This window comes from Alligator mississippiensis, chromosome 14 (genome assembly GCF_030867095.1).
Source record: "Alligator mississippiensis isolate rAllMis1 chromosome 14, rAllMis1, whole genome shotgun sequence".
Classification (NCBI taxonomy): Eukaryota; Metazoa; Chordata; order Crocodylia; family Alligatoridae; genus Alligator; species Alligator mississippiensis.
The window spans coordinates 14,838,307-14,862,251 of record NC_081837.1 but is presented as its reverse complement, the minus strand read 5'-3'; the positions used below and the strand labels follow the sequence as shown (position 1 = coordinate 14,862,251).

Sequence of the window (23,945 nt, the reverse complement as noted above, 5' to 3'; positions counted from 1 at the left end):
AAAGATACCCTTTGAAAGAGTGGGGCAGCAAAATGAGCTGTGAACTGCCATTTGCTGTCCCTGTTCACTTGCCATATTGCTTCTCCCAGGCACAGCAACAAACATGAACGTCCAACAGTAATTTATTTTCACTGGTTTCCAGGATGGGGCTTGAAGGTGGGGGTGGAGATCTGGGTCATTAATATAGCCAGAAGGATAAAACAATTAGTAAGTCCCTTACGTAAGCTAGCTTGTTATTAGCTGTACAGTTCCTGTCACTATGCAAACAAAGAGCAATTGTAGTCCTTCTGTCTACATGTGGAAACCAAACGCTTTAAGAGCCTGCCTTCTGAAACGTGTTAATAATTCTTCTCCAGATTCTAACAGAAGTAAATGCATAAGCCTTCAGCTAGCAAAACTTTAATGCAGCCTTGCAAATCAGTACATCCTAGGACTGGACCCTGCCTGCTATCTCGTTCTCTCTCTCTCAGCTCTTAAAGCCACGCTCCTCTTGCTTTCCCTTTCCTTTAAAATCTGAATGGGAAGTAGAGCTTTTCCCCTAAGGATCAGATAGCTGCCTGGGATTTCAGACCCTCTGGAAAGGGTCAGCCCCATTAGTTTATCTAACTCTCAATAAGCTTCAGTTTAGCATCTAAATGTTTTTTTAAATGGGTAAGATGGAGACTCATGGGAATTTATTGGACTGTTGCACTTCTGCATGTATCCTCCTGCTGAAGAAGGGCTGATTATATGTAGTAAAGCCAGTAAAAGCATTTTTCTGTGCTGTATGGACATGCTTGGGAGCCTGATTGCTACTGAAATTATTTTATTTCATGCCTCCCAACTGCAGAATACTATTGGCTCTGATATACCATTTGGTTTGTCAGAGTTATTTCCCATGTAAAACTATTGTATGCATGCACTTTTCAGCAGTAGGCAACCACAGCAGCTACAAAGCTGAGAGACAACACTGCAATAATATTTGCATTATAGATAGATTCATAGATGTTAGGGTCGGAAAGGACCTCAATAAATCATCGAGTTCGACCCCCTGCATAGGCAGGAAAGAGTGCTGGGTCTAGATGACCCCAGCTAGATGCTTATCTAACCTCCTCTTGAAGACCCCCAGGGTAGGGGAGAGCACCACCTCCCTTGGGAGCCCGTTCCAGACCTTGGCTACTCGAACTGTGAAGAAGTTCTTCCTAATGTCCAATCTAAATCTGCTCTCTCCTAGCTTGTGGCCTTTATTTCTTGTAACCCCCAGGGGCGCCTTGGTGAATAAAACCTCACCAATTCCCTTCTGTGCCCCCGTGATGAACTTATAGGCAGCCACAAGGTCGCCTCTCAACCTTCTCTTGCGGAAGCTGAAAAGGTCCAGTTTCTCTAGTCTCTCCTCGTAGGGCTTGGTCTGCAGGCTCTTAACCATACGAGTGGCCCTTCTCTGGACCCTCTCCAGGTTATCCACATCTTTCTTGAAGTGCGGCGCCCAGAATTGCACACAGTACTCCAACTGCGGTCTGACCAGCGCCCGACAGAGGGGAAGTATCACCTCCTTGGACCTATTCGTCATGCATCTGCTGATGCACGATAAAGTGCCATTGGCTTTTCTGATGGCTTCATCACACTGCCGGCTCATGTTCATCTTAGAGTCCACTAGGACTCCAAGATCCCTTTCCACTTCCGTGCCACCCAGCAGGTCATTCCCTAGGCTGTAGGTGTGTTGGACATTTTTCCTCCCTAGGTGCAGCACTTTGCATTTCTCCTTGTTGAACTGCATCCTGTTGTTTTCTGCCCACTTGTCCAACCTGTCCAGGTCTGCTTGTAGTTGTTCCTGCCCTCCAGCGTGTCCACTTCTCCCCATAGCTTTGTGTCATCTGCAAACTTGGACAGAGTACATTTCACTCCTTTGTCCAAGTCACTGAAGAAGACATTAAAGAGTATCGGTCCAAGGACCGAGCCCCGCAGGACCCCATGATTAATATCATGCTTTTTCATCAGAGGATTTCCAAATGGGTGTGGTACATCTTATTTTCGCCTTTGTAAAGATTCGGGACTTGGGCAACAGAGACATAAATTTCAGATCATGTCAAATTAAAATCTGTAAAATTAAAAAATATCAAAAATTCCTGTAAAATTAAAATCTGGGAAGAAGTTCCAGATCGTGCCATTAGGGACAGAACCAGAAATTTAACCCAGATTTCCTGACACTTACTTCCCTTTTCTAGCCATCGGATCATGCTGCCTCCTACATCATATTATGGAGAAATGTTAAATACTCCCTGAGTTGAGGGTACAACCAAGTTTAACAGCTTCTTGAAGCAGGCTTATGAAGAGCTCAGATGAGGCAGTGGCAACATTAGGAAAAATGGCACTTCAGCACCTACCAGTTTGATGAGAGCCTTGTGTTTGTACTTAAATAGGCATCCCACATACACAAAGCCTTTAAGAGAGATCTAGTGGTTGGAGGGGGAGGGAACACAGGTAAAACCAAACCTTTTTGTAGCTAAGGGGAATAGAAGAGAAAAGAAGGTATGTTATGGCATGCAAAGCTAAGGTTGAATTTCTGGAACAACCTCCATTTGTTATAATTATAGTGATCACATTTTGCTCACACTAATAAAAGGCTGACACTCGCCTAAACAGGCACCATGAGCTCTGCACAGCAGCAGCTAAAGCACAGCTAATGCGCCGGAGCTCAGAGATGTCACACGGCACAGCACCGAGACTCCAGGTAGACAGAGGACAAACATGTTTTCTCCAAACTCGGCAGCAGCAGCTTCCACGGTGTAGCTAACACTTTCCCTTAGCTGAGGTATAGCTTCATAACCACGCTCAGATAAGAGACTTGGACCCAAAAAAAGTCTGCTTGGAAAAAAAAATAAAGAGAGACACAGAGAGAGAGAGAGACAAAGACACATGTAAGGAGCACTGATGATGCCTACACTTTCAGAAGTGACTAGCAATCTAGGCTGGCTCAATTTTAAGGCACCCACCTTGGGACACCTTGAAGGGATCTGATTTTCCAAGGCCTTCGTCAATCCTAACTCTGTAGAAAGGCGGCCTTGCTTGGTTACCTTTGAAAGTTTAGGTGTGGTGGTGCTTCAGGGGTACTGGTATTTCCTGCTCAGCAGAGAAGGCACTGAGCTCTTTTTTTCCCCCATCTCTTCTGGGACTTGTGTTGCAGACGAAGACCCCCCTCAACCAAGCCAGTTTCTCTGGGATAGGACAGGGTCTTGCCCTACCCTTTGCTGAAGGAGCTGAATGCCGTCTCTGTGCAGTTAGGTGGGGAGTATATAAATCCTGTCATGGGGCAGATAAAGAAACCAGACCTACAATATGTGCTTTTCCCGAGGCAGAGCAGATACAGTCACACCCTAGAGCAGAAGACATTATGGTGATGTATAACTGGACTATGGGCCAGATCTGTAAAAGTACCATATTTATGTACTAAGGAGGATAGATACTTTGAAAGTCCCGCTAGGCTCTCCTATGTGCTTAACTATTCTTGGGAGTTAGGCACTGAGATGATTTAAGCAAACTCCCACAAGGTGCTAATTGCAGCTTTAGGCCTCACAGTATCTTTAAGCATGGTCATACATCCCGCAGTCAAATGTCTTTTCAGAGCCCCTTTGCAATATCCAGCCACTAAAATAAATGTTATTAGCACCTGCGAGTCCAAAATACTTAAAATTAACATAGAAGCAAGCCTCAGAGAAGTTCTTTATTTCTGACTTCATCTGCCTCAGTGTAATACCCCAAACTTTGACTGGGCTATTTCTGATTTATATGCACATAAGCAAAAACAGGATCAAGCCCCAAATATACACAATGAGCCTGCCAATGTTTTGGACATGCCTAATGAAGCCAGGAAAAAAGTCATTTCATAGCTGCAGTTCAGGACCCTGGCATCTGAGATCCCACTGCATTTCTCAGTGCTTGGCACATCCAACCACTGACTGCCTGAAGATCACATGAGCTGATTATTAACCACTGCAAAACTGTTCAATCAAAAGTAGCAAAAGCTTGCGCATAGAGAAGGTTACAGGATAGCATGGCTATTGGGACAGTAGGAGTGCAACTGGTTGCTAAATGCCTAGCATTCACACACACACACACAAAAATTAACCAACACCAATTCCAGCTGGGAGCGCTCAACAGCTTATAGTTAGTGTAGGTAAAGAGCTAGCACTCTGGGCTCCAATATGATTTCAAAGAGATTATACAAAGAGAGAGCACACACCAAGGAAAGACAATTGTTTTTAGAAAGAGGAAGAGGTTGAAAAACTTGCCACTGCGATGTAGACGGAAAAATAATCCAATGGGCCAATTCATCAGTTGCTGTAAATCAAAGTAAATCCATTCAAGTGATATCATCACAGTCCTACACTTCCTAACGTGGCCTAATTATTTTGTGTGTCTTAGCTACCCTCTGGGTTAAAATCCGTGGGGAACACGGCACAGGGGACACAATGGTGGGAGTCTACTACAGACCTCCCACCCAAAATCCTGAGCTTGACCAGGAGTTTGCCCAGGAACTGGCTGAGGCCGCATGCTCCAGGACCATGGTTGTCATGGGTGACTTCAATTACCTGGACATCTCATGGGAGGATCGCTCAGCAAAATCTGAGCAGTCGCAGAGCTTCCTCTCGTGCGTGGATGACCTCTACCTGACTCAAGAAGTCTATGGGGCAACGAGAGGCAAAGCGCTGCTCGACCTGGTGCTGGCAACTGGGGATGACCTAGTCAGCGACCTAGTGATCGATGGGAGGCTGGGTGACAGTGACCGCGAGCTGATCACCTTCAACATCTGCCGAAAAGCTGGCAAGTCAGTCAGCAACACGCAAGTCCTTGACTTCAGGAAAGCCGACTCTGACAAGCTCAGGAGGCTTGTCAGTGAGGCCCTAAGGGACCATGACCACGGAGAGAGGGGAGTTCAAGAAGAATGGTTGCTCCTCAAGGGAGCGATCCTCAATGCACAAACTAAGTCTATTCCATCTCGGAGGAAAGGCAGCAAGAGGGCACAGCAGCCCCCCTGGCTCTCCAGGGACCTAGCAGACCTCCTGAGGCTAAAAAGAAAGGCCTACAAAGGATGGAGGATGGGAGTCACGTCCAAGGAGGATTATTCTGCACTGGTCCGGTCCTGTAGGGAGCAGACCAGGAAAGCCAAGGCTGCAACTGAACTCCAACTAGCTTCGAGCATAAAGGACAATAAAAAGTCCTTTTTCAGATATGTGGGGAGCCGGAGGAAAAGCAGGGGCAACGTTGGACTCCTGCTGAACCAGATGGGGCAACTGACATCTGACACCCAGGAAAAAGCCAACCTATTACATAGGTACTTTGCGTCGGTCTTTCATCAGCCCCATGGGACGTCCATGCCCGCTACGGGACAGGGAAGTCCGGGTGAGGGTGATCTCCTGCCCTCCATTGATGCTGACTTCCTGAAGGAACATCTTGAGAAGCTGGATACCTTCAAGTCAGCCGGCCCTGACAATCTTCACCCCAGGGTACTCAAGGAGCTGGTGAGCATCATAGCCCAGCCTCTAGCGCGGATCTTTGAAAACTCTTGGCGCTCTGGTGTAGTGCCCGAAGACTGGAAGAAGGCCAACGTGGTGCCTATCTTCAAGAAAGGGAGGAAAGTGGATCCGGCTAACTATAGGCCCATTAGCCTGACTTCTATCCCGGGGAAGATCTTAGAAAAGTTTATCAAAGAGGCCATCCTTAATGGACTGGCCGACGCCAACATCTTACGGGATAGCCAGCACGGGTTTGTTGCGGGTAGGTCTTACTTGACCAATCTCATTTCCTTCTACGACCAGGTGACCTATCACCTGGACAAGGGAAAAGAGATTGATGTCATATATCTTGACTTCAAAAAAGCTTTTGACCTCGTTTCCCATAATCACCTCTTAGAGAAACTGGCCAATTGTCGCCTTGGGTCCTCCACGATCCACTGGCTGGAAAATTGGCTCCGGGGTCGGACCCAGAGGGTAGTAATTGATGGAAGTCACTCATCGTGGTGTCCTGTGACCAGTGGGGTCCCCCAGGGCTCTGTCCTTGGACCCATACTGTTCAACATCTTCATTAATGATGTGGACACTGGAGTCAGAAGCAGACTGGCCAAGTTCGCTGATGACACCAAACTTTGGGGAAAAGCATCCACACCAGAAGACAGGCAGGTGATCCAGGCTGACCTGGACAGGCTCAGCAAGTGGGTGGATGAGAATCCGATGGTGTTCAACGCTAATAAATGCAAGGTTCTCCACCTTGGGAAGAAAAACCTGCAGCATCCTTATAGGCTCGGCAGTGCTATGTTGGCTAACACTATGCAAGAAAGAGACTTGGCGGTCATCATTGACCACAAGATGAACATGAGCCTGCAATGCGATGCTGCGGCTAGTAAAGCGACCAGAACACTGGCTTGCATCCATAGATGCTTCTCAAGCAAATCCCGGGACGTCATTCTCCCCTTGTACTCGGCCTTAGTGAGGCCGCAGCTGGAGTACTGCGTCCAGTTTTGGGCTCCACAATTCAAAAAGGATGTGGAGAAGCTTGAGAGAGTCCAGAGAAGAGCCACGCGCATGATCAGAGGTCAGGGAAGCAGACCCTACGATGACAGGCTGAGAGCCCTGGGGCTCTTTAGTCTGGAAAAGCGCAGGCTCAGGGGTGATCTGATGGCTACCTACAAGTTTATCAGGGGTGACCACCAGTATCTGGGGGAACGTTTGTTCACCAGAGAGCCCCAAGGGATGACGACTAGGTCGAATGGTCACAAACTACTACAAGATCGTTTCAGGCTGGACATAAGAAAGAATTTCTTTACTGCCCGAGCCCCCAAGGTCTGGAAGAGCCTGCCACCGGAGGTCGTTCAAGCGCCTTCATTGAACACCTTCAAGAGCAAACTGGATGCTTATCTTGCTGGGATCCTATGAACCCGGCTGACTTCCTGGCCTTTGGGCAGGGGGCTGGACTCGATGATCTTCCGAGGTCCCTTCCAGCCCTAATGTCTATGAAATCTATGAATACCAGCTATGGCCAGGTCAGGGCTACAGGCCTTTCTGGGCTATAGTTAAATTAGTAACATCCTTTGAGGTTTTGACACCTTAAGAAGGGCCAAAGGTTTCTCTGAGGCTTCACAAACACAGCAGGTGCCATAAACTGCAGTGCACACATGCTCCCTTCCCTTCACACACAGATGTACACTTTTCTGGCAGAGATTATTTATACAAGAAGCTTCCAAGATAAATATTTTAAACAAACTGTACAGTAAGCTGCTGTCAAAAACAGCTTCAGTCGAAATGGCTATGCACTGTATGTACTCAGACTCAATAGTGAAGGAGCTGCTTAATCTAGCAGGCATGCTGGGGATATGAATACTGCGAGTGCAACAGAGATACTGAACAGGGGTGACAGGCAAAGAGAAGCAGTAGAAACACAACCCGTCTGCTTCCTCAGCCTGAGGTAGACAATATTTTTTAGTCACAGTGCTGAAAAAAACACAATGTCCACCTTGTAAGGTGCCAGAGTGCCAGCATGCCAGAAAAACAAAACCAAGGCAGGGGGTACATGGCAGGACACACTGTATATTAATATAGTTAATAATCATAAGTGTTGCATTTTCCTCTTACTTTTTTTTTTCTTCAGTAAATACCAGGTTTTCTAAAAATCCTAAAGCTGGTGAAAATCAATAAAACTTCATACACTACCTTTGCTCTTGTGTCTTCCTTTTTGTTAAGCATGTGATGAGAGAAGAGAAACAGAGAAAGGAGAGAGAAAGAGAGAGAGAAAAAGAGAAAAGAAGGAAAAAAAGAAAAAAGGAGAGGGGGGAAGGAAAGGTAAAGAAAGAAAAAAGAGAAAAGAAAGAGGAGACAAAAAAGGGGAGCAAGAGAAAAAAAGAAAAAGAAGAGAGAAGAGAAAAAAAGAAAAGAAAAAAGAGAGAAAAAGAGGAGAGAGAGAAAGAAAGAGAAGAGAGAAAAAAAGGAAAAAGAGAGAAAAGGCATGTCCCTCACCACCCACATCTCCCATCGCTACCAGCTGCAGCTCGGGCCTGCTGGTCCAAGGCAGTGTCTGGCGGAGGGAGGCAGCGACACCCCAGCAGCAGCTACCAGGACTGGGGCACGCAGGCTTCCCTGATGGTCCCAGAGTGGGGGAAGCCCTGGCCCAGGGCTGGGAGGGAGGGCATGGCCAGGGCTTGAGCAGACCGATGCCCTGTCCCACCCGGGGTGGCAGCACTGGGGTGCCACGGGCAGGCCAGCCCAGCCAACCGGCCCCCCTGCAGCACCTGCCTGGGGCCCAGCCTTGCCCACCCGCAGCTCCCCTCCAGGGACCTGGCTGGGCTGAAGGGCGCAGCCCAGGGACAGGGTCAGCAGAATGCCTGCAGAATGCCCTGCCTCCACCCCGGTGCCTGCCACAGCGCGGGGACCTGTGGCTGCTCTGGAGAGCCTGGAGCAGCAACTCAAAAAAAATAAATAATTTTTTTTTTTAACCATTTCCTTGCACACCACCTGGCGTGCCATGGAAAACGTCTCCGTGTGCCATTAATTGGCATGCATGCCAGGGGTTGCCCATCCCTGCTCCAAACTAACCATCTCAGTCCTACAGAGATGCAAGGAATTGAATGGATTTTGGGGCTTCACTGTGCTCTTGCTGCCAGTCTCACACTGTGGAGCGAAGCAGGGTATTTTTTATTCAAGTTTTAGTGAAGAATGTAGACAGTGTTTCTGCTAAAGCTGACTGAGACGTAATAGGCAGCTACGGGGCTCGGTTTACAGCTCCTCTCAGTCGCCCGTTCCACCCAAAAAACAAAACAAGAGAAGCCAGGGGTGGTACCTACTCCTGCCGTGACACCAGATACTGCAGTAATGAGGCTGGCTCCTTCCTGCTATAACCCATGACACCATAATTATCCAAGTGTGTCTGCCTCTGCCTCCTTTTCCCTTTTTCATTTATTGGCTTCTCCATCAATTGTGTCTCGACTCCGAGCTCTGTAGACAGGCTGTCTCCATGCAACTCATCAGTGCACAACAGGGCGCTGACTATGGCTGCTAGGTACTACCGCAATAAAAATAAATAAAAGCAAGAAGAGGGTTAAGGAACTGAACCTGTCTCAAATCCTGCAAAACCCTTAATCTCCTGAGTAGTGCCACTCGAGTCCACAGGACAATTCACTGGTAAGGATGACTGGCATGAATAGGTAAGCCTATTGTGGAGCATATTTCCTTTGGTCAGCATTCAGTCTCTTTAACTCTGGCAGTACTAGCATTGAAAAGCACAAACAGTTGGCTAGGTTTTTTTTTTTCCTTAGAAACTCTGCTAAGGTAGAGAATTCAGTCTTTTTTGTAAAACGATAATCCCTCCAGCTGGGTTAAAGCCTTTTGGAAAAAAATTTGTATTTCAGAGCAGCTAGGACTCCAGCTATTATGTCCACCTTAAGTGTTTGGGGCACTGCTGGCTTTGACTCCTTAGCATAATCACTGCTTTCCCAAAATGCTTTTCATCTCTCAGTAAAAATAACTCTTGAGCAGTTTGACTGCTTTTCCCTGATCTTTTCTTACCAATTATAAGATCTGTTTAGCACTTTGTCCCTTCTGCTTCCAAGCTGCTCTCCAGCCCATGAGTGGACCATGCAGTAGCAATATCGCAGAAGAAATTTTCACACCTGTTCTTCCCTCAGTGGGAAAAGTCAGACTTCCTTTGCTTCTGGAAAGTTTCTAGTAAATGTCCATCGCTGATGAGAATTAACATTTATAAACAGATATTGCTCAATCGCGTTCATCACCTAGAAGGCTAAAGGGGACCTGTAAAGGACCTGGCATCAGGAATGCCTATTGTAATATTCTTTTTAGCGAAGGACATGTAGAGTGCCTCAACTGAGACATACCGGTCCATCTCGCACACTGTTTGGGCCATGGGTAACTTCCTTGTCCTAAATATTACCCCTGATGCTACCTGATTCTAGAATCCAAGGGTGCCTGTACACGAGCCCGGAGGCTGCTCGGACGCGCTGTAATTACAGTGCATCTCAGCAGACTTGATTGTGCTCAAGCATGGTAATTACTGCGCTCCAGCCAGCCACCCCATCTTGTGCATCAGCATCCCTGCATTTCTAAATGGTAGTGGAGGCGCTTTATCTAAAGCTCATTCAATGAGCTTTAGATGAGACGCTCAGGGCACTTTAATTAAAGCAGCTCTTGGAGCCACTCTAATTAAAGCTCCCCTCCTGGAGCTCATGTAAAAACAAGTTCTTAGCAGTCGCACTAAAAAATCCTTTACTTCTTTCAGTAGCTCAACTTCTGCTCTACTGGACATGTCATGAAAATGTCATAATTTCATTCCTCACCAGCGAATCTTTCAGATCTAGTAGGACCAAAGATTCTGAGAGAGAAAAACAAGGAGAATACCTTTAAACAAGAAATCCCAAACCAAAACTTGCTGGCCAATTAATCAATCAGAGAAGCAAAACTAGGTCAATGTCTTCAGAGTTTGCAAGATAATTTTAAAATAAACTGTCACCCAGGAAGTGCTAACAAGGTCATTTCCAGATACGTTATAATAGGTAGAATAATGATTAACCTTTGTCATTTCAGCTGCAAAGCATGCAATAAAGAGGTAGAAGAAAAGGCCTTTCCCAAGACTACATCTTTTTGGAGACTGTGCAGCATGCACTGTACTTGCTATATGTTTCCTTGTTCCATACTCAGACTACACAACAACCACAGTACACATCCCATTTGCGCTTTCAGAGATAGATGCCCACACCTAGAACTGAGACACCCCAGTTCTGTTCAGACCATGACCTCTATAACATAAACAGCTACCATTAACAGGATGCGGTTACACACCCTCTTGCAAATAAGGAAACCAGCAGTTCCCGCTCTTTCTAGGTATTAAGACATGAAATAATTTGCTTTGTCATGTATAAGACATCTTGTTTTCTTTCTTCCTTCAATCTGTTTATATGCAAACAGCAACTGCATACTTGCAGCCACAACAGTGGATTTCTCTCTGTATTAAGGTGTAATACAGAGATTCTCAACCAGGGTGAATCAAATAATGTTAGTACTGTTAGGCTGAAAATCATGATTCATAAGACAAACCCAGCGATTTCAAATAGAAATCCACAGTTGTCATCTTTCTGAGTTTCTTCCTACAGAAAAATTGTTCTATTACTTTTCTGTAGTCAAAAAAGACTGAAAAACTAAGCTGACATTTTCCAAGGAGTGCCTGGAGTCTAACCTGTCTTGAGTCTAAAAAGGTTGCGAACCATTGATGAGATATACTGAAAAACTAACTTTCCTTTAAAGTGTCTCATTCTGTTCTCTCCCCATGTGTTGTGACCAATGGCAGAAGCCTGCAGGAAAGGGGTGTAGCGAGGGCTGTTTCAGGACAGCTGCGGTTAGAAGAGCCCTGTCACTGGACTAAGATTCAGAAGAACTGGGTTCTATCTTTGGCTGTGTCACTGGCCCTAGGCATGGCAGTTTCCTTGCCTGTGAAATGTGGGAAATTGATATATGCTGTGTCTGCAAATGTCTGGACACCTACGGATCAAGAGACCCAGGCAGACTTATGGAGATGACAGGGACAGACAGGATTGTCTAGGCCAGCAGTTCCCAAAAACTGAGTCGCGACCTCAAATGGGGTTACAACATCAGTGGATGGGGTCACGGCATGGCGCCCTCTCCTGCATGGTCAGGGTCTGACAATAAGGATAGGGGCAAGAGGCTGCCAGGGAAAAAAGGTGCAGGGAAACAGAGAGCAAAGGGTCCACCTGACACCCCAGATTTATTTTCCTGGCTGTAGCAATGGGGGATTGGGGGGTGTACACTCAAGGCAAATCTCCGATAATTAGATTCTATACATGGAAAATTATAACAAATTTATACATTTTCCATATACAGAATCTAATTATTGGAGGTCATCTTATAGTCAGCGTCATCTTCTATTTGAGTAAATACAGTATTTACTCCCCCCTTCTCCCCCCTTTTTTTTTTGGCGCTTAAGACCTATCACAGTGTGTCAGACCAAATACTGGCAGACTCCACTTTATTATTTTGTCCTTTTACAATTATATGTTTCCTTAAAAAAACCCCATTGTCTTGAAGGAACATTCAGCAGCAAGGTAACTTTTCAGAATCCTCTGGATTCCATCACGCAATGTCTTGCAACTGCTGAGAAATCACAAAGGCTATATATAATGTTAGTAACATCATTTGATGAAAAGTAGAGAATGAGACTCTTGTGTCAATTTAAATATATAACAATAATTTGTTTTTAAAACAAAAGTCCCAAAATACTAGCTGACCATGCATTCCCAAAATACTGACTGACTTCATTTCAGATACATCTACATGAGAAATTAGTGTGATGCAATAAACTCAGGAGCAATTCATGCCAGAGTTGGTCAACTGCTCCTGGGAGCATGAGTAAATGTGCACCTGGGACAGCAGCAATCTGAGCTCGGGGCAGAGCAGGCCCTCAGCTGGCTGGGCTGCCTGTGCACAACTTATGTCCCCAGTTAGCATCTACACGTGCACTTCAGCGCAGTACCATCCCCAACAGTATTATCCTGTGGCAGAGTAATTAATTTACTGCATCCTAATACTGGTACATGTGTAGACTGTGACACTTTATTGTGGAGCTAATTAGTCTACTGCACAGTAAAGCGCGTGTGTGTAGATGCACTCTTTGGCTGCATCCAAACGAGGTCTCCAAGAATCAAAACCCGCTCACAAAAAAGCAAAAAAGCAGCGGAGCAGCACACACAGGGGCAGCGTGTGTCACCCAAAACTGGAGCCTGGCCAGCCTCAACTACACTCTGGCTGCCAACAGGCTCCAAGCAGCAGGATCACTGCTGCTGCAGCTTCAGGAGGCCCCCAGAGCCCCAGGTAAGGCTATTGGGGGCAGCCCAGTGCTGGCCCCTGCCTCACCTACCCCACCCGGGTTAACTTGCTGCGCACCAGAGGGTGCATGGCACAGGCGTTATCCAGGGACAAGTAGCACGTACACTTGGTTCTTTAAAGAGACGGAAGCCAAAGCTGAGCATAATTAGGACTGAAAGTATGATTTTTTTTTAACAATCAGTTATGAATGACAATTGGGAAGTGTTTAGGAACATTTTTATAGGATACCCTAAAAGCTATATTTGGAAAGGTGGCTAAACTGGAACAACAGAACATAAAACAAAACAGAGAAAACCCAGGCGTACGTGAGCTTGGCTCTAACAGAAAGTGAAAAACAGCTAAGGAAACAGAACAAAATAACAATGGAAATAAATGGGGAATCAATAGCAATTAATATAAATTAGAAGGACATAAAAGAAATCAGTAGCAAGAAGAATTAAGGATAATAAAGATTTTTTTTAAGTATGTTAAGAACAAAAGGGTTATTGTTGACGGTATTGCTATATAGGTAAAGTGGACTTGTCAATAATTATGCAGAAAGGACAAAAATAGTCAAATGTGATATTGAAACATTTTCCATTTCTACAATAACCAAGGAACATTTTAAACAACAGCTATAAAAATACTGCCTGGTCAAATAGTTTGCATCCAACTGTTTTTAAAGAAGAGCAGTTTGAGGAACTCTGGACTATAACTGTTGATTTTCAGTAAGTCTTCAACAGCTCTAAACACGGGGAAAGTCCCAGAGATCTGGAAGAAAGCTGATGCTGTGGTATTATTTAAAAGAATAAATGGGGGACCAGACAATTGTAGGCCTGTCACTGATACTGATCCCAGGTTTTAAATAAATAAATACATAATAAAAGAAGGGTTAATATAACAGCCGTTCAATACAGAATTAAAAGAATCTACTATAATTAATGCTAATCAACATCAGTTTATGGAAAATGATTCTTATAAAATTAATGGGATATTTTCTGGCAAGATTACAAGTTTGGATGTTAAAAATAATAGTTTCAGTGTAATAGATTTCCATAGGGCATTTGATTTGGTACCATACAACATTAATTAAAAAAAGTAAAACTGTAGCAGGGTGGTATCCCCAGGGGTGGCCGTAAGCCCCTAAGGCCAAAATAAATTCCCCTTTTGCCCTGCTCGCTCTGGGAAGTCTCCCCTTCACTTGCCTGCCACATCATGCTGTTTTTATGGTTATAAAAGGGAGGCTACCTCAGGGCTTTCCAGACTTGGTCTTGTGCTAATAACCATCTGGGGGCTGTGGTCCTTTGCTTTACAGGCTAACTGCATGGCTCCATCCCTTCCCTACACCATGCCTCATGCCTCACAGATGGCATCATGGACGTTCTCTTTGTCACCTGTCTACCCTCATGCGGCCCCTCGCTAGGCTGCAAGACCCACTGGTCTCTCATGTGGCCCCTTGCTGGACAGCTCTCTTTTCCTGGCCCCTTGCTGGGCCACTGGACCCCCCTGGTCCCACTACATTATAAACCATCTGGTCCTACTCTTCTTCAGCCCCTACCTGGACCTCTGGACCTCTCTGGCATCACTCTTTCTCTAGGCCCCACTCTGGGTCTCTGGACCCTCCTGGTCTTTGGTCTTCCCTGGACCCTGGCTGGGCTTCTGGATCATCTGGGCCTGCTCTTGCTCTTACATAAGGGTCAGCTCCACTAGCCTTTTCTTGCTAAGGTGTGACCCACAAGGCAGCAGGGACTGGGGTTTTAGGGTGCCCCAGACTTGCCCTTCCCTGGGGCTTGGCCCTGGCGGCACTTTCTCAAGGCTGCTCTACCATGAACAGCTCCTGGTCTCCCTGGCTCTTGTGTGGCCCCCTTCTGGGCTCAGCTCTATTTCCTCCAAGCTATCTCTGGTCCTGGCTCTCCTACCTTTGGATCCCCTGATCTTGGTGCCATCTTGGACCCTCCTCTACACCTGATGGCTCTGTACCAGCCATCCTCATTTTGTGCCTCAGTTTCTCTGACCCCTTTCTCTCTGGCAGTGTCTCTACCCAGACCTTTGGCCTGTCCTAATCCCTGGCTCTGCCTTGGGCCAGTTGAGAACTCCAGGCCCTTCTCTGGCTCCAGCAGTCTCCCACTGTGGCTACCTCCCCGCCTTTGGCCGCTCCCTGGGCCCTGTGAGATTCTCTGTGTCATTCTCTCTGCCGTTTTCTCTCCAGGGCCCTCTGACTCTTCAGATAGCCCTGACTTGGCCATCTTCACTCTGGGCTGTAGGCCCCTTGATCCCCTTCCTTTCCAGAAGTGGTCCCATCTCAACCTTTGGCCTGTCCCAGGCCCTGGCCCTGTCTCAAGCGAGTTGAGAACTCTGGACCCCTCTCCAGCTCCGGCAGTCTCCCACTGTGGTTACCTCCAGCCTTTGGTCATTCCCGGGGCACTGGTCCCATTGCCAAGCCAGCAAGATCTGCTGGGATCAGTCCTCCAACCTGCTAGCCCACACTTACTCAAGGGTCTACTCTTTCAGGCTTCTTCAGCGGTCTGTTAGGCATTCAGCTCCTGTCTCTGGGCTGACCAGGGCCCCGTAATAGGTCTTATGCCCCAAACCCTTCTCTGGGCTTCACCTGGACCCCATAACAGGTCGTCTGTGCTGAGCCCCTCAATCTGGGTTCACCCAGACCCCAGCCTGGGCCACTACAAGCTTCCTTCAGCCCCTTAGTTTCTACCCAAACCCCCAGACTGCTTCAGATGTTGCACTCCCTGCTGGCCTTTTGAAGCTGCAGTCATCCTGCTGAGGTGGTGATTTCTGTGCAGGCACCAAGATCTTACTGCTGGGCATCTCTCAGAGCTTGGGCTTATACCTGCTCCAAACCCAGACCTCCTCCTGAGTCAGATGACTCCCTCTATCAGGCCTAGCCTCACCTGCTGGCTCCCTGGGTCAGCGGACACCCAGTCAGCTCTGGCCTGCACCTGCTGGTGGCCTTGCAGGCTGCCTACCTAACCTCTTAATGTGGCAGGCACCTCAAGTGCTCTGCAACAAAAAACCTACAGCCCCACAGATAAAACATACCACACGTTAAATGGATTAAAATCTGGCTAAGGGATAGCTCTCTGAATGCGAGCATATACAAAGAAACATCATAAGCACAGTATGTTTTCAGTGGAGTCCCTCAGAGATTGATTCTTGCCATGCCCTATTTAGAAATTTTGTCAGTGACCTGGAAGCAAGCATAACATCGTTACAGATAACATTTGCAGATAACACAGACAAAAAGGAGAGATCGCTCACAGAAAGCAAGCAGAATCGATTGATAAGTTGGATGCAAGCAAACAGTGGTTTCAATATAATAATATGGAAGATCACATATCATATTTGATCAGCCTCCCTAAACACTGTGGGTGTCTTTAGACATGCTCCGGGGTGGGGTGGAGAAGTGCCTTAATTAGAGTGGCTCTCAGGAGCTGCTCTAATTAAAGTGCCCGCAGTGTCTCATGTATTCAGTACTCTGTGCCTCAAGATAGCAACAGGGCGGGGAGGAGGGCACTTTAACTAAAACTCGTTTGATGAACTTCAGTTAAAGTACCCCCACTGCCACTTTGAAGCGCAGGGATGCTGAATACATGAGACACAAACTGCTGAAACATACTAATTAGCAGGCTCCAGCCTCGATTAAGTGAGTCTGCTGCATTGGTGCAGGCATTGGGCATGTGAGTAGATGCCCTGGAAGATCACACTGGTCCTAAACAGGGGAACATCAAGTAGAAGTAGAGAGGTCGTATGACATCTCATTAGGCCTGTTGGAATACAATGCCCAGTTTTGAAAGGTGCTTGACAAAAGGTGCTGATTCATTGGAGTGGGTTCAGAGAAGAATCAGGGAAATGATTAAAAGATGAGGAGGTATATTTTCGTATGAACAGATTCCTAGCTTAAAGAGAAAATTAAGAGGCAGGCTGATAACTACCTACAAGATGAACAGAAAGCCTATAAAAGAAACTAGGTCCAACAGAAAAGTTTAACATAAGCCAATGGCTGGCAATTGGAAGTAGACAAATGCAAGTGAAAAAATGAGGCACAAATTAAATAAGAGAGATTAATTCTTAGAACAACTTCTTAATAGGGGCGCACCTATAAAGATTTTTGGGCAGATACTGTCGGCCAATTTTTAAAGAGCCTTATTGGCCAATACCAATCCGATTGCCGATATGCAGCCCAGCAGCTTGAAGAACAGTGTCTGGCTGGTAAGTATGTTAGGGGGAAGGGGCGGGGGGAAGGAAAGAGGGGGGCAGATTTAGGCCCTCACAGTGACAGAAGGAGTGGGGCTGGGGCAGGGCAGGGCATGGGATGGAGTTGTGAGCAGCTCATCTGGGAGGCACGGGGCGGGAGGAGAGAGGTGGCTCCCACCAATGCATGCATGCCTAGGGGAGACAATGGGGGCATGTGCTCCCCAGATTTGTGTATGGGGCAAAGGTGGGCTGCTGCAGGCTGGGAACCAGGGGCAGCAATTGTCTCTTCCCAGAGGGAGGGCTGAATCAGGGCTGTGTTCAGGGCGGGCAGTGGTGGTGCTGGGAGGGGGGCTACAGCAAATTTTGGGGTGGCTTTAGCCCGCCCCCCATAAACCTCCGTCCCAGCACTGCCACCTGCCCCAAGCACAGCCCCAGCCCAGTCCCCTGACAGGAAGAGTCTGGCGCAGCCCCGAGCCCCGAGTGCATGGCAGCAGCCCACCCTCGCCATATGGACAAATCTGGGGGGCACATGCCCCAGGGTGCAGGAAAAGCAGGAGCCACCCCGCCACAGACCCCTGAACAAGCCGTTCGTGGCTCCAACTCACGCCCCACCCTAGCTGGGCAGTGCCTGCCCCTGCCCCAGCCCCTGCCCCACTCCCTCACCGTAGGGACCTTGATCTGCCCCCCCAACCCCTTCCCCCACTCCCCCAACAGACTTACTGGCCAGATGTTGCTCTCCACACTGCTAGGCTACACTCCTGGCTGCGTGCATGATGCGGCTGCGCCCATGCACACAGCTGTTATCAGCGACATTATCAGCCACATCAGCCAAAAAAAGCTGATTGCCAATAATGTCAATTTTCCTTGGTGCTGATACAATATGGACCAATTTATCGGTCCTGATACAATATGCATGATGTATCAGTGTACCCCTACTTATTAAGGATTCTGGTAGATTGTTTGTCATGGGAAGTCTTAAAGGGTAAGGACAGAAGTTACACATAAACTGGTTTAAGTGATCAGAAACTGGTTTAAACTTTTAATGGGACAGAAACTTAGTGCAAACAAACCAATTTCAAAGTGCTTTGCAGCCCTGGGCTGGGCTGGACTGTGCTGTCTACTGCAGAGAGCAGGCCTGGCCTCACCCCTCTGCTCTTAACTGGAGGAGTGAGGGCTGGGTAACAAGGGGGTGGGGTTGGGGATGGGAGTGGCAAACCTGGTTGGGGACACAGCCTGGTCTGCAGTAAGGGGAAGGAGACTGCCCCCCCCAAGCAATCCCCAGCTGGGGTCTAGGGCCAGAAAGGGAGGTTAAACACCCCTTCCCCCACTCAAACCTACTGCTGGCTGTGACTGTGGACTACAAATCCCAGAGGAACCTGGAAGCAGGAAGAGGAAGAGGAAGTGATGAGCAACCCTGCAGAGTCCTGCTGCTGTCACTTGCTCTGTACAAATCCCAGAGATCTCAGGGGCAGCAGGAAAAGGAAGTGAATGCACAGCTCATGCTGTGCCTGAAATCGAAAGTAAATGTCTGTTTATGTCTGCTTCATAGATTTATAGATTGTAAGGCTGGAAGGGACCTCAGAAGATCATCGGGTCCAGCCCTATGCACCAAGCAGGAAAGACAAGTGGGGACAAGTGACCCAAGCAAGGTGACCATCCAGTCTCCTCTTGAAGATGTCCAGAGTAGGTGATTACACCACCTCTGGAGGGAGCTTATTCCGCAGTCTGGGCACCCTGACTGTGAACAAGTTTTTCCTAATGTTGAGTCTGAAACCGTCCCATGGGGAAACCTCAGCTGGTTTGCTTCCTTGAGAGGGTCTCTCCTCCCTTCTTTGATTTGTAGCTGGAGTGCTCATAGTATCCTAACTATAGGAATTCTGCAGAGCACTTAATACTTTCACCATGACTATTAGCTCTCAGACCTCACAGAGGCCCTTGGGAACTTGGCAGAATGCCCCATGTCATCACACCAGCTCCTTGGTCTCTACACATCTCCTTCTTCAAAAGAACTGGGAGGAATATTACCAGTAGGAAGAGCACCAAGAAGAAGACTCATCAACCATAAAGTTGCTTCCATGGCTTTGGGGAGTGGGGAGGGGTGCGAGGTGCAGTCAATTTAATCTCTGGAAAGACTGAATCAGTTCAGCCTCAGGCTTTTTGACTGTCTGTACTTAGCCAAAAGTAAGACTGGACTTTTGTTTTTTAAATAGATGCTTTAGTTCAACCCCAGGTACTCGACTTCAGACAGGAATTAATTCAAGGTAGTCTTTTGGCTTCTGTTGTACAGACTAGATGATCCCAAAGGTCTGTTCTGGACTTACAGTAGACTCTATCGATCTATGTTCTCTGTGTTTAATAATATTAAAAAAAAAAAAAAAGAATAGGCAAATTTAATATTAGTTAAGCAGGGTACATTATCAGGTAGCAACTTATTAATTATGTTTATTAAAACAGCACCTAGCAAGAAGAGAGCCATGAATGGGGCTCCACTTTGTTAGCTACTGTAGAAACACAGAATTTTAAGCTAGACAAACAGCTTGAAGCCTAAACAGCCAAAGGGACTAAACAGTCAAGAGACAGAGGGTAAAAGGGCTATGGCAACTCAAGGAGAGCAACCTATGATGATGGCAAATGCTGTGTTAGGTCCTCAGTGTTTTGTGGGTGGAAGTTAACTAGAGTCACATAAATGCCAAAAAGTAAAGAAGTCCCACCCCCCCCCACAATTTTTTTGAACAAGGGGTCTTGCAAGGTGCCAATGGCCCTCGCTTTCTGCTGAAGTGAAGGATTCCTATTCCTAATTTGTAAACCACACTCAGGTGTCTCTGGGGCTAGGCTGAGGATACCAACTGTAGGAAAGTAGCCAACAGATCACTAAAAAGGCCATATCCGTCTTCATTCTTGCTTCCTGAACCAGTTAGCCTTAGTTCTGCTGCAGCAGCACTGAGAAGGGAGAAGGCAACCACACACCTACCTGGTTTCATCCGCTCTGCTTCTGCTAAGCACCATATTGCTGTAACCTTCTACCAACCCACACTGAGCTGCATGAGCAAGAAGCAGCTGGAACGACTTTATCAATGATCCTAGGGGGTGGAGAGAACAGGCAGGCTCTAGGGAAACGGGGGATTTAAACCACCAGGCAGAAGGAGATGCAGGGGCGAGAGAGAGAATGGAGTGAAAGAAATAAAAGGACACTTCAGTCAATCAGGAGAATCTGGAGGAGAGAAATATAATTTAATTAACAATACATAAGGGAGTGTTGGGAGGCGGGGAGTCAAGGAGATGAGGGAAATGGGGGAAACAGGCCTTTATTTTTTTTCTGCAGAACTCTACCCACGCCCCACATGATATTTTCCTGAGCTGCCTACAGATTTTCTGGGCGGGAGGTGGTGGGGGGAATGCAAGTAGTTAAGAATGGGTAACGCATTTTCAATGAGCAGTGCTCTAATGTGGTATTTTAGAAAACCTGTGTCCTTACACTTGTCACATCTCTGCAGTTTTGTATAATAAAAGGCCCATCAGATATGGTGATGAAGAGCTTCAAAGTCAGTCTGTAATGAGATATTTCAGAGAGAGAAATTCCCATTTCCAGTCATTTCCCAAGTACGGGAACCTGTGTTATCCTCACAATAAATCAGGTTTCAGTCCCATCATCACATTCAAAGGAGAACTTCAGCAAACTCCCCACCACAACCCCTCCTCTTATGTTATCTGTAATGGGGAGGAAGCTGTGAACTGGGTTCAGGGATAGCTAGAACTGAAGGAGACCTCATGGCCTAGTACAGTGGTTTTCAGCCTGTGGTCTATGAACCACTGGCAGTCCACAGATTATGTGTAAGGGGTCCATGACAGATGACTCCAGCCTATTTCCCTCCAGCCTATTCCTACCCTCCTGGTCCCTCCAGCCTATTTCCTAGAGTTTCTCTAAATTAAAGATAAAGCGGGTTATGGGTGGCAAGGCACTGAACTGCTGTAATTCCCACTATTGTTGGTTAATGAAAGCATAGACAATCCTGGATCGCAATCAGTATAACACAGGACATTTTGATATGTCCCAGTGTACAGCTGCACCATCCATCTTGGCTTCTGATTGATGAAACCTGACCATGTGTAGCTGACAAAGTCTGGATGTTCACAGATTTAATCTTCATTTTTTGCTACGACTATAACTTACTGTAATGACTGCTAGCACCAAATGATGGATGTACAGCCTCCAGAAAGACATTGATTGATGTCTCCAAGCAGTCAATGCAAAGAGAAAAGAGCAGCTTCAAAACTGCCTTAATACATGCAGGTCACCAAAGCCTATACTACAAGTGTGTGTGGAATGAACTTATGAAAGGTCATTTGCACTGCAACCTGGGCTTTGCAATCTTGCAAGACCCTCAGCTCCCTCCTGGCCCCTCAGTTCAAACTTCCTCAGTAAATCAGAGAAGGCAGAAGCAGCTGCTAAGTATGGTGTGATCGCCAGGGATCCTGGTTTTCTCTAATTTTAAAAAATCCCCAATTTTCAGTTAAAAAAAACACCCCAAATCCACATTTTTCCATGATTTAAATGAAACACCACTAATATATAGCTATATCTATATAATGGTGTTTCATTTTAATCATGGAAAAAACATGGCTTTGGGGTTACTTTTTTTTAAACCAAAAATTGGGGATTTTTTTAGATCAGAGAAAACCAGGATCCCTGGTGATCACACTATCAGTGGTCTCATCCCCCCCTGTAGTTTCAGTGTGGAGTCAGCCAAGATCCTTTGAATACCTGCCCCTGTGACTCCACTCCGCCAAGTCACTATCCCTTCTTCACTCAAATCCATCCTAATGGCTAACTTCTTCAGTGAAGCTCCATGAGGATCGACTAAATGATACCACAATGTAAGCCTGAAAAGTCCTGTTTGTCCTCTGGGCTTCTTGCAGCACCTTCATCTCTTGTGCCTCTCCCCTTTTGACCGAAAGCATGCCAGGAAAGGAACTACCTGAGCATGATGTCCATCCTTACCCGAGGAGAGCCCTCAGGGAGGTGGAGTAAAGGATGGTTGCTCACTGCTTTAGTCATTTGCTGTCTCATCTCTCCTCAAGATATCGAACATGTGCTCCTCATCATTACCCAGCATTCAGCTTAGGCTCAGTTCCATGCAACTGCCCGTCTTTCTGCTCTGCCTACCACCTCTTACAAGACTGGGGAAATCCTGCTCTCTTAAGTGGAAGCAACCATTTTTAATGCTTGCTTTTCAGTGCCATGTTATAATAGGTTTCCCTTGTTCAACCTCCATTTCTTTTTCTGGTCCGTGTCCTTTGTTTTGTGGTTTGAGAATGACCACACATTCCTATCCAAGACCTTTCCTAGGGCATCTTCTCATCTCAACATGGACTGTACACATGGGTCCCAGTAAGAGTTCTAACTTCCCAAATATTCAGACGAAAATGAAACACAAGGTATAGTATCATCAACTGCAGAGCATTTTTGTTGGAATCTTTTTTGAAAATGACTGTGGTACAAGGGTTTCCATTGAGTATAAACCAGGTTCGAACTGGCCTAGAAAGTGAACAACAAGAAGATACCATCATTATTATTTCTATAATAATCAATTCCCATTATGCTCTGAGTTCTATCATGGTAGGTTCTGTAAAAATACACTGAATGACAAAGATTAAAGTCTCTGGACAGAGAAGCATAGGGAGTGGGAGCACCTGAAGGATTTTGAAGAAGAACAGCTTGTAAAGCAAAATCACATCATAAAGAACAAAAATGGAAACAATAAACTGCAAGACTGGGTTAGTAAATTTAAAGACTTCCTCTAAAACCCAAATCATCATTTTGCTGTCTTTGAAAAACAGCACAGGGACCGTCTGAAGCAGACTCCCTCCCAACGCATCCTTGCACCTTTCTGTGCTGTACTGACTCTCCATTAATATGAATGATGACTTCCACTGAATGCAGCCTTATTAAGTATTTCAGGTGCAGTGTAGCAAGGCTCTGAATAGTTACGTCAAAGTGACCATTAAAAATGCAGCCCTGCACGATAAAAACTGCTGCTGGAACAGGGAAATAGAAGTCTCTGCATCTGCATTTCAAACTAAGCCTTTTCTTTTCCAAGCCAAAAATATGTCTATTGACCAAGATATTGATTTAATACGAGAGGATTTTGAGTCGTTTGAATTTCTCTATAGATCAGAGCTTGTTACAAAATATATTCCCCTGCAATTACCGTGAAACACATTTAACACAAGCTTCATTCCCAGCACAGTAAAAATCACTGCAGAATAACAACAAAGATGTAGGGAAGTCATATAGGCTTCCTGGAATCTGTTATTAAAATACATTGCTGGAGCTGGTGAATAGCTTAAACCCTTAGTCTGCTTCATTCAGATATCTTCTTGTTAATGCTAGAGTACAATGAATTCCTACCCCACAGCAACAGTGACTTGCAAAAAAAAGAGCAACAGTTTAAATGAATGGTTTGTGCTTTACAGAGGGAGCAAGCAGATTTCATCATTCTTCAGACGGCAAAAACTAAGGTGCTACAAAGGTGACTGACATCATTGAATCATAGAAAGTTAGGGTTGGAAGGGACCTCAGGAAGCCTTTTAGTCCAACCCCCTGCTCAAAGGATCAGCCCTAACTATATCATCCAAGCCAAGGTTTTGTCTAGCTAGGTCTTAAAAACCTCCAAGGATGGAGATTCCACCACCTCTCTGGGTAACCTGTTCCAGTGCTTCACTACCATCTGTGTGAGAGTTTTTCCTAATATCAAACCTAAATTTTCCTTCCTGAAACTTGAAACCATTGTTCCTTGTTCTGTCATCTGCCAACTACTGAGAACAGTCTAGCTCCATCCTCTTTGAAACCACCCTTCAGGGAGTTGAAGGCTGTTATTAAAC

The 23,945-nt window shown here is 46.3% G+C and overlaps 1 protein-coding gene across 1 annotated transcript in view; it reads right to left on the bottom strand.

The window, feature by feature from the left end:
- The window catches only part of CAMKK1 (calcium/calmodulin dependent protein kinase kinase 1), a 225,843-nt gene that overhangs the window by 112,944 nt on the left and 88,954 nt on the right, over positions 1-23,945 (bottom strand). The window lies entirely within an intron of this gene.